The following is an 11,992-nucleotide window of genomic DNA, read 5'->3' on the forward strand; positions in this document are numbered from 1 at the left end:
TCACTGGCTTTAGTGGTTGGTGTGTAAATTTGAATAATAGTGGTATTAACTGGGCTTCCCTGTAGGTGCATGGATATTATCCTATCACAGACAGCGTTGTTCCTCTTCAATTTGTCATTCCCGGCATAGTAAACCATGTGGTTGTTAGATTCAAAATGGCCAATACCAGTGCATTTCAGCTCACTAATGCCTAAGATATCAATGTTGATGCGTTCCATTTTATTTTTGACAACTTCCAATTTTCCCAGATTTATACTTCGTACATTCCATGTTCCAATTTCCAGTGGATGTTTACAGCTGTTTCTCTTCTAGTTGTGCCCTATTAGCAAATGAAGGTTCTGTGAGCATTTCTCCCCCGAGCTTAACTCTGTTCACGTCATCATCGTCAACTCTACTTTGAGGAAGCAGCTCTTCCCCAGTCTCATTTTGAGTGCCTTCCAACCTGAGGGGCTCATTTTCCAGCACTATATCTGACAGTGTTTCTCTGCTATTCATAAGGTTTTCAGTGACTAAATATTCGGAAGTAGTTCATCGCTCTTTCTTCCTAGTCTCTTTTTGGAAGCTCATCTGAAACCTGTCCACCATGGGTGACTCTGCTGGTATTTAAAATACCGGTGGTATAGCTTTCAGAATCACAGCAACTCACAAGTCACCACAGTATGACAAACTATTATATATAGTTTATATGTGTATATATATGTGTGTGTGTATGTGTGTATATATATATACACATATAGACTATAAATAAACCATCCCACAACCACAGAGTCATTTCCAACTCATACCAACATAGTAGGGTTTCTGAGGTGGTAAATCTTTCCAGAAGCAGAAACATTCCGTTTTCTCCAGAGGAGCAGCTGGCATGTTTGAACTGCTGCCCTTATAGTTAGTGTTCAATGTTTACCCTACAGTGTCATCAGTGCTCCTTATATATCAACCATAGATGTATATAAACAAGTTCTGAAAGCATACACTAAATAGGAAAAAATAGCTGAGCATCTGCGTACTTTTTCTTGGATTAAAGTTTTGCAAGACTATCTGCTGTGGTTGGTGCTATACAAGGGGACTGGGTAAGATGGAAGCACATTTCCTTCTGTTGCACGGTCTCTCTTTTTATGGTCACTTCCCTGCCCAAGATCCTCCTAACATCATTGATTCCTAGGATCCCTGGACTTGAATTAGTACTATCTTTTTCGTTAATGGAATTTTCTTCAAAGACTTTTGATCTGTTTTAATTTCAATGATGGTTCATGGTTTCTATTACAACCCTGAATTTGCTTGCTGTCTTTTATATATTAATTAGGTTTATTTGGTTATCAATGTTGTTAAGTGCTGTAGAGTCAATTCTGGTTCATAGCAATCCTGTACAGGATTTCTGAAGAGTAGCTGGTGGGTTCAAATCACCGACCTTTTGGTTCGCAGTCTAGTGCTTATCCTACAGCGCCACACCAGGGGTCTAGGGTATCAGTAGTGCTCCAAAATGTCAGAAACTTAGACTAGATACTTATTTTTCTTTTACATTAACATTTAGATAAAGGCAATCTAAGGTATCCGTGAAACTTTATTCTATGATGCCAACACAGACTCTCTAGTTTTTTGCTTTATCTTTGATGTCCTATATTCCCAAGGTTACCTCATAATCCATTATGGCTACTTCAACTACAGCCATTTTGTCTATTTCAACCAGAAAAAAGGAAGAAAGAGGCATAAAGGGTCATTGTTGTTAAGTGCCATCAAGTAGGTGCCACCTCATATTGACCCCATATAAAGTTTCCAAGGCTTTAAGTCTTTGCAGAAGCAGAAAGCCTCATAAAGGATACATATCAATGTATCATAAGGGTAACAATGTTGTTGCTAAGTGCTGTAGAGTCTCCCTAGTTACTCCACCAAATTGTTCTTGCAAAGGTTGGTAATGACCTCTATGAAATTCAATTGATTTTTTTTTTGTCATCTTCTTTGGTTTCTCAGCATCTGGAGATGTTGAGAACTCTCTCATTCTTGAAGCCCTTTCTTCCTTGGATTCCATGACACCATGCTTTTCTGGAGTCTCCTTGTAAGTCTCCTTTGTGAGCTTCCCCTCTATCAGAACACAAAATGATGGATCTCCTCAGAGCTCAATTTTAAGTCCTTCTCTTCTACACAACTGTAAGTCTACTGCAGACTTCAATTGTCACCGTATGCTGATGATCCCTAAAACTTCATCCCTAGCCCGAATTTCCCTTCTGAGCTGTAGACTGTTATATCCAACAGATTATTACTATTTTAAGTTATAGTTGCCACAAGAAGTTCATTTAGTATACTTAGCATAGTGGCCGTTACATAATAGGAATGGAATAAATGTTCAATGAAACAGAAAGCAAAAGCAAACCCATTGCTCTTGATTCAATTCCAACTCCTGTAACCTGATAGAACAGAGTAGAACTATCCCATATTGTTTCCAAGGCTGTAATCTTTACAGGAGTCCTGGTGTGGTGCTTTGGGTTAATGTGTAGGGCTGCAAAGTCTGTTTGAACCACAAGGTCGGCAGTTCAAGCTCACTAGCCGCTCCTCAGAAACCCTATGCAGGGTCACTATGGGTCGGAACTGATGTGACAGCACACAACAGTCTTTACAGAGGCAGATCACTACATCTTTCTCCCACAGAGTGTAGAACTACTCATGGGTTCAAGCCACAGACGTTTTAGTTAGCAGTCGAGTGCTTAAGCATTACACTACCAAGACTTCTTAATATTAGCTAAATGAATGGCAAATATTTCTTAATTCCACTTTTCTACAAGTACTTTGAAGTCCTCTTGTATACAGTCCTATTAAAAAGATATTTAGAACAAAAGAGTTTCCTTTCATTTGTGAACTTAGCATTCTTGTGTGTATTATGAAACCTAATAATGTTGTGCACTGTGGGCGATAAAAGGAAATAAAGAAATTGCCATATCTAAAACTTAAGTCATTATTTTTCTTGCCCAACTGGTTTTTCCTCTGGCATTCATTAAATCAGGGATCTGTATTCATTTGCTCAAGACAGAAATTTGGGAGCTATCTACTGTGTTTTTTCCCATTGTACTATCAGCCTAATATAGACACACACATTCACACTCACATAAGCACACACACACTCACCACAGACTTGTGGAGTTTCTTAAAAAAATGTTTCAAAGCAATCCCCAAACTCTGAGCTTGTCTGATTATGACTTACTAGGTGTTGTATGATGTGCTTACTTTACTGTCATCGTCTCTCTGCTCTCCACCCGTCGCCTTATGCAGCAGCTCCCTCCCTCCACTACACTCAGGTTGGATCCCTTGTTGCTCTGGAAACAGGTCAGTCTTGCACCTACCACAGTGTCTTATCATTTGCTATTTCTGCAGCCTAGTATGCTCTGCCCCAGTAGCCTCACTGTCTTCTGGCCTTATATCTCAAAGTCACTCTCTCAGTGAGACTTCCTAATAGTTTTATCAAAAAATTTAACATCTTTTCCCCTATCCCTGGCACTTTCTACTTGTATTTTCAACTCCATTTTTCTCCCTGAGCACCTATCACTATGTTGCTGTTGTTAAGTGCCATTGAGTCCATTCTGATTTACAGCGACCTATATAGGGTTTCCAAAGCTATAAATCTTTGCAGGAACAGAAAAGTCTTTTCTTCCTCCTGAGGAGCATCTGATGGGCTCAAACCACCGACCTTGTGGCTCGTAGTGAGTGCTTATCCTATGGAACCACCACACACTCTCTGTCTTGTTTGATATCATCTCTTTACTAGAAAAAGTAAGCTCCATGAGAGCAGGCCATTTTTTAGGGAGATTTTTTTGTTCACTGCTGGTTCTTCAACACCTCATATAGTCTCTGGTACTCTAAATACTCAATAAAGTTTTGTCAAATGATTGAATGAATGAATGAATTTCCTATTCCTACCATGACATTTTGTCTGGGTTACAGGAAACTTTGGAGATAAGATCACCTATAGAGACCTATGATCACCCATCTGCCAGCTTGCTTTACTGTGGTATTCTGAGTGTTGCTGTGATGCTGGAATCTATGCCACTAGTATTTCCAGTATATACCAGCAGGGTCAGCCATAGTGGACAGGTGTCAGTGGAGCTTCCAGATTTGGACAGGTTATTCACTGACTTCTGAAAGTAAGTCAGTGAAAATCCTGTGGATTACAACGGAGTATTGTTCCATATAGTGCTGGATGATGAGCCTTCTAGGTTAGAAGGCAGTCAGAATGTATAATTGCGTCAACAGTGCACTTGCATAGCCTAGCACTTGTGAAGATAGTGCGGGAGTGGGCAACTCTACAGATAGGTGTCTTAATCATTCTCATTTAGTACATCAGGAAATGGAGGCACAGAAAAGTTAACTGACTAGCTCACAGGCACATTGTTATTGTTGTTAGGTGCCAGCCAGGCAGCCTGGACTCATAGTGACCCTGTGAACTACAGAACGAAATACTGTCCAGTTTCTGTATCCTCACAATTGTTGTTATGCTTGAGCCCATTGCTGCAGCACTGGACCATTTCATCTCCGTTGGAGTCTTCCACTATTTGTTGACCATCCACTTTAACAAGCATGATGTCCTTCTCTAGGGACTGGTTCTTCCTGATAACATATCTGAAGTATGAAAGATGAAGTCTCACAATCTTGGCTTCTAAGGAGCACTCCAGCTGTACTTCTTCCAACACAGACCTCTTTGTTCTCTTGGCAGTCCATGTTGCTTTCAATATTCGTCTCCAATACCACAGCTCAAATGTATCAATTTTACAGTCTTCCTTATTCACTGTTCAACATTCACATGCATATGAAACTATTAAAAATACCATGCCTTGGGTCAGGTGAACCTTAGTCTTCAAACTGACATCTTTACACTTGAACACTTTAACAATGTCTTGTGCAGCTGATTTGCCTAGTATAATGTGTCATATGATTGCTTGACTGCTGCTTGCATGAGTGTTGATTGTGGACCAAAGCAAAATGAAGTCCTTGACAACTTCAGTCTTTTCTCCATTTATCATGATTACATTTATTGATCAGTGGTGAGGATTTTTGTTTTCTGTACATTGAAGTGCAGTCTTTGATCTTCATCAATAAGTATTTTAATTCCTCTGCACTTTTAGCAAGCAAAGTTGTATCAGCTGAGTATCTCAGGTTGTTAATGAGTCTTCTTCAAGTCCTGACACCATTTTCTTCTTCATGTAATCCAATATCTCAGATTATTTGCTCAGCATACAGTTTGAATAATTATGGTGAAAGAATACCAAGTTGGTGCACACCTTTCCTGATTTTAAACCATTCAGTGGAAAAGGGAGGCAGGAAAAGATGGCAGACTAGGTAAAAAGGCTGTGTACAGACTCTCTGTAGCAAGGATATGGAAAGCTGGACGAGGCTGATGCAGAGGACAGTCCTAGAACTCTGAGCTTCAGAGGAATGGATAGAAAAGGGGCTCAAGTAGTTACTGGAACAGAGAGTGAAACAGACACTGCAAGAGAGGAAGTGACTGGCCCTCATGAGGAGAGCTGGCTGAATGGACTCATGAGGTAGAGGAGAAAAGAAGAGGGAGGAGAGTAAGCAAGGCTGGTGATCAGAGCAGGCCACTAGACACAATGTGGACACCTTGAACTTTCTCAGGCAACTGTAAGGTTAACTGTATGTTGGTATAGTAAGGTAAGAGGCCAGTAGGTGGTGCCGTATATGGCTTATTGACAAAGAGAAAGCCTTTGACTTTTATTTTATTCTGTGTTGCTTTGTTGGTTTGTTTTCCTTCTTGCCTCAGCCAACAGAAGACAGCAACTACAACCATATAGCCAAGCCACAGCTGTACCCTCTCCAGCCCTTCCAATTTAGCAAGAGCCAATATGAACTGCTATACACCAGATCAATGACTAAAACCAACATCAGCTAAATCCACTCTGAATTGAATTGTACAGTGAAGAGAACTACACACAAGCTCATCTCCTGATCACACCTACCAGGAGGCAATTGATGAGTGCCTAAGACTATACCAACATACATTCATCATCTTAATACAAATACAACACCACCTTAATGACTAGAAAACAGAAAATTTCTGCTCACATGAAGAAACAAGACAGAGTAGCTCAAATAAGTGACCAAGAGGCAGAGCTAGAAAATGCTTCTGAGGAAAAACAGCACTGGAAATACCTGAAATGAATTTGGTGGTGGTGGTTATGTGCCATGGAGTTGGTTCTGACTCATTTTAGAATAATTTTAGGTACACTCAGATGATTGACATAAAAGTCAAGGAAAATAAAGAAAAATTCAGAAAAGTGCCACAGGAACAATCAAACAAAATAGATAAAACATTGGAGACACTACAAAACCAGCAAACAAAAATCTACAAAATCAATACTAAGATATCAGAAATGGACAATACACTGAAAGGACAAAGGAATAGATTTGAATCAATGGAAACCAGAATTAGTCAGCTGGAAGACAACTCAATAAGCTACAAGAAGAATGGAAAAAAATCTAAAGAAAGCCTAAGACTCATGTAGGACAACATGATGAGGAATAATCAACAGGTGGCTGGAATTTCAGAACAGGAAGAGACAAAGAAAACCACAGGAAGAAGAGTTGAGGAGCTGCTGGAAGAAAAATTCCATGACATCCTGAAGATGAGAAGATAAGTATTCAAGAATCTGAACGAACCCAAAACAGGATAGACTCCAAAAGAAAATCACCAAGACATTATAATCAAACTCTACAAAATCAAAGACGAAGAAAGAATCTTGAAAGCAACTTACAAACAATGAAATGTCACCTACAAAGTAAAACCAATAAAAATAATTGCTGATTTCTCAGCAGAAACCATGCAGGCAAGAAGGCAATGGGAAGACATATCCAAAACTCTGAAAGTAAATCATTCAATATCCTCTTGTCCTGTTGGAAAGACTGCCTCTTGGTTTGTGTACAGATTCCTTATAAGTACAATTAACTGTTCTGGAATAGCCATTTTTCACAATGTTACCTGTAGCTTGTCGTGATCCACACAGTTGAAAGCCTTTGCATAGTCAATAAAGCACAGGTAAACATCTCTCTGGTATTCTCCGCTTTCAGCCAAGATCCATCAGATGTCAGCAGTGATGTCCCTAATTCCACGTACTCTTCTGAATCTGACTTGAATTTCTGTTAGTTCTGTCAAGATAGTGTTGCAGCCATTTTTCAATTATCTTCCGAATAGTTTTACGTGTGCCTGTGATAATAATGATATTGTTTGATGATTTCCATAGTCTTGGGTCACCTCTCTTTGGAAGGGGCACAGATATAGATCTCTTCTAATAGACTGATCATGTAGCTGTCTTCCAAAAAAAAATTCTTTTTAAGCTATGCAATACTTTATGTACAATCTTTACAAAGTGACACATTTTAAAATAATATAATTGGACACAAAAATTTACACGTTAGAGAAATTGGCATCAGTAATTGTATAAAGCTCTCTTCTAGGGTTCTGAAATTTCAGACAAACATTATTAGCTCTGTAAATAAAATGTTATTGTGTCTCTGATTTCTGTGACCATTACAATGGATTATTGAACCCAGCTGAGAAGTAGAGAGGGAGGTGGGAAGAATGCTTTGTGCCACATTTTTGCACATACCTACTTTTCTTTGGTCCACCACTCATCTGTCAGTTTGTCGTACTGTGGTGACTTGTGAGTTGCTGTGATTCTGGGCGCTATTGTTGTTGTTGTTGTTGTTAGGTACCATCGAGAAAGTACTGACTCAATCCGACTTTTTGCACAGCACAACGAAACACTGCCTGATCCTGGGCCAACCTCACTATTGTTGCACACATGAACCCATTGATGCTGCCACTTGGCCAATCCATCTAGCTGGGGGTCTTCCTCTTTTTCTCTGACCCTCCACCTTACCAAACATGATATCCTTCTCCAGCAACTGGTCCCTCCTGACAATATGTCTGAAGTATGAGAGATGAAGTTTGGCCATCCTGGCCTCCAAGGAGCACTCTGGCTGCACTTCTTCCAACACAGATCTGTTGGTTCTTTTGGCAGCCCATGGCACTTTCAATATTCTCCTCCAACACCATAACTCAAAAGCATCGATTCTTCTACAGTCTTCCTTATTTACTGTCCAGCTTTCCCATGCATATGAGGTTATTGAAAATACCATGGCTTGGGTCAAGGGCACCTTAGTCTTCAAGCTGACATCTTTGTTCTTCAACACTTTAAAAAGGTCTTGTGCAGCAGACCTGCTCGATGCAATATGTCATTTGATTTCTTGACTGCTGCTTCCCTGAGTATTGATACTTGATCCAAGAAGAATGAAGTCCTTGACAACTTCAATATTTTCTCCATTGATAAGAATGTTGTTTATTAGTCCAGTGGTAAGAATTTTTGTTTTCTTGACATTGAGATGTAATCCATACCATCATCAGTAAATGTTTTAAGTCCTCTTCACTTTCAGCAAGCAAGGTTGTATCATCTGCGTATCGCAGGTTGTTAATGAGTCTTCCTCTAATCCTGATGCCACCATTTTTCTTCATAGAACCCAGCTTCTCGTTTAATTTGCTCAGCATACAGGTTGAATAAGTATGGTGAAAGAATACATCCTTGTCTCACACCTTTCTTAATTTAAAAACATTTAGTGTTCCCATGTTCTGTTTGAACAACTGCCTTTTGGTCCAGATACAGATTCCTCATGAGCAAAATTAAGTGTTCTGGAATACTCATACTTCTCAATGTTGTCCGTAGCTTGTCATGATCCACACAATTGAAAGCCTTTGCATAGTCAAAAAAGCACAGGTAAACATCTTTCTGATATTCTCTGCTTTCAGCCAAGATCCATCAGACATCAGCAATGAGAGCCCTTGTTCCATGGTCTCTTCTGAATCCGGCTTGAACCTCTGGAAGTTCTTTGTCAATGTGTGCTTGCAGCTGTTTCTGTATTACCTTTAGTAAAGGTTTCTGTATTATCACCATTCATCTGTCAGTTTGTCATACTTTGGTGGCTTGTGAGTTGCTGTGATTCTGAAAGCTATGCCACCAGTATTGTAAATACCAGCAGGGTCACCCACGGTGGACAGGTTTCAGATGAACTTCCAGACAAAGACAGACTAGGAAGAAGGAGTGACAAAATTTTTAGTCACTGAAATATTTAGTCACTGAAAACTTTATGAATAGCAGAGAAACACTGTCCATGTGTATAGTCGTCTCTTATGCTATCTAAAGAAGGTCATTTGAAATGAACAAATCATTTATTTTGCAGAATTCTGTCATGGGATCTCTAGCATAATTTCTATCACCAAGGCCATATTTACCAAATACTGATCCTTCCTCTTTGCTCCCAACCTTTGCATTCTAGTCTGTTGCGGACCGTGTAAGACTAGTCAGAGGTTCGAGGCCCTATAGGCCCGAGTGTAACAAATGAGGCCACTGGCAGTTAATAGCAAATTGTTTTTCATCTTAATATTCAGTTACATGTATTAATTTAATACACGGAGCTCTTGATAATCCACAGATAAATGTGATATTTTCCTAAAGCCGAGACTAAGAGTTGCAAGGTTAAGCCTTTCTCCAAAGGATTAACTAAAAATATCTTAGCTACTTCTCTGTTCTTTGTTCTACAGACAAAAAAGCCATCTTCCCTGAATCTCTCCCAAGTGTTAGCTTTTCAGCCAAGTTCCTGAAAACCTGGTTCAGGAAGCCGAAACAGCGGGACTCTGCCCAAGCTTTTGTCCTTACCTCTCACCTTCCCCCACCTGAGCTCAGGGGCTATAGATATGTTAACTGAGCCTGAGAAACCAAGTTGCTGGCCTGGGATTCGAACCAGCGAAGTATGATGTAAAGTTACCTGAATGTCTGGAAAATTACTGATGCTAGCTGTACCTTGCCTAAGTCCCTCCCAGCTTGGTGTGAAGCTCCTCCCCTAAATAAAACAGAGGCCTGGGCCTCCCCAGGTGAGCATTACGGGTTGGAAGGCATGCAGTAAAGATTGTAGTGCATTATGGGTTGGAGGGCATGCAGTAAAGATGGCAGGGCAGTGAGTTGCTGCCTGCAGAGGCCACGATGCCTGCACTCCCAAGCCTGCCCACCAGTGATGTATCCACCCTGGCTTTGGGGTGCCTCATTGTCTCCCTTCTTCTGTCTATCGGTGTATTCTTTTGCTATATCTACCGCCGTCAGGTATCTCCTCCTCGTGAACCAAACCCCTATGTCGAGGCAGGTCCCCGGCACCAGTCACCACTAATGATCAATACATCTTGATTGCATGTTTCAGATTGAAGAAGTAGGTAGAATTCTTCTATTTCATCCTCACTGGTTTTAGTGGTTGATGCATAAATTTGAATAATAGTGGTATTAACTGGTCTTCCCTGCAGGTGCATGGATTTTATCTTATCACAGACAGCGTTGTACCTCATGACTGATCTGGATATGTTCTTTTTGACTATGAATGCAACACTATTCCTCTTCAATTTGTCATTCCTGGCATAGAAAACCATGTGGTTGTCACATTCAAATGGCCAAAACCAGTCCATTGCAGCTCACTAATGCCTAAGATGTCGATGTTTATGCATTCCATTTCATTTTTTACAATTTCTAATTTTCCTAGGTTCATACTTCATACATTCCATGTTCCAATTATTAATGGATGTTTACAGCTGTGTCTCTTCATTTTGAGTTGTGTCCCATCAGCAAATGAAGGTCCCGTGAGCTTTTCTCCCACAGGCTTTACTCCATTCATGTCATCATAATGGTCAACTCTACTTTAAGGAGGCATCTATTCCCCAGTCACATTTTGAGTGCCTTCCAACCTGAGGGGCTCATTTTCTGGCAGTATATCTGACAGTGTTTTTCTGCTAGTCATAAGGTTTTTAGTGACTAAATATTCAGAAGTAGTTCATCTCTCCTTCTTCCTAGTCAGTCTTTGTCTGGAAGCTAATCTGAAACCTGTCCGCCATAGGTGACCCTGCTGGTATTTAAAATACCCTGCTGGTATTTAAAAGATCACCAGTCCTCTGTCAGTTTGTCGATGACCATGCTGGCTTGTGAGTTGCTGTGATTCTGGAAATTGTGCCACTGGTTGTTTTTCGGTTTTTGAATCTTCCTCTAGTTGAGTTCCGATTATCAAGCTATCTAGACTGGGTCAAATGGGTACTATCTGCAACTTTAGGTGTTCTTGTGTGCCTCCTCTTACTCCATATCAGCTGGATGCTTCACTATCAGCTCTAGGCCTCTGTGGCTATGTCCTTGTCCATGGGCTCAGGAGTCCCCAGGTCTCGCCACACTTTGAACCAACCACCCCTTCTTCTTTCTCACATCTCCAGGTCAACAGGAGTCTATGGAATGTGGTTGAACTCAGCCCATTTCTTCATTGCTGCCTTTCCCCCTCTTTCACTCACCACTAAACCAATGTGGTCATCAGCAAGCTTACATTCCTGTTTATGTGTTCCCTTTGAGTTTCAGTCTTAGAAGGGGATTTGTCCTGAAGGAACTTGATTGCTTCCCTTGATGGCTTCCCGGTGGACAACTTGCTTATTTTTGTAGTAGCCAGTCATGCTGATATTTTTGTTTTGTTTTTTTCCTGATGATCTTTCTTTGAAGATGTGTCTTCTGTTGCTCTAGCTGTTCCATGCTGGTCTGCTTGTCCTTTCTAGAGGGAATATCCCACCTCAGAAGGTTCTGGAGGGGGCTCAGGATTCCACCCAAGGTCCCATACACTGCAAAGGCTCCGCAAGAGGCCCATTTCTTTGGGCAAGTTGTAGAACTCTTTTAGGTATTCCAATCAGCTCTGATAGTGTAGTGGTTAAGAATCGGGCTGTGAACCGCAAGGTCAGCAGTTCGAAACTATCAGCTGTTCCTCGGGAGAAAGATGAGGCTTTCTGCTCCTGTAAAGATTTTCAGCCTCGGAAACCCTGTACAGGGTTGCTATGAGTTGGAACTGACTCCACGGCACATAACAACAACAACAACAATCAGTTATACGCTGAAGACGGGTTTACAAGCTTTCTATAATCATGTTTCCC

This window comes from Chrysochloris asiatica, unplaced genomic scaffold (genome assembly GCF_000296735.1).
Source record: "Chrysochloris asiatica unplaced genomic scaffold, ChrAsi1.0 scaffold00313, whole genome shotgun sequence".
Classification (NCBI taxonomy): Eukaryota; Metazoa; Chordata; class Mammalia; order Afrosoricida; family Chrysochloridae; genus Chrysochloris; species Chrysochloris asiatica.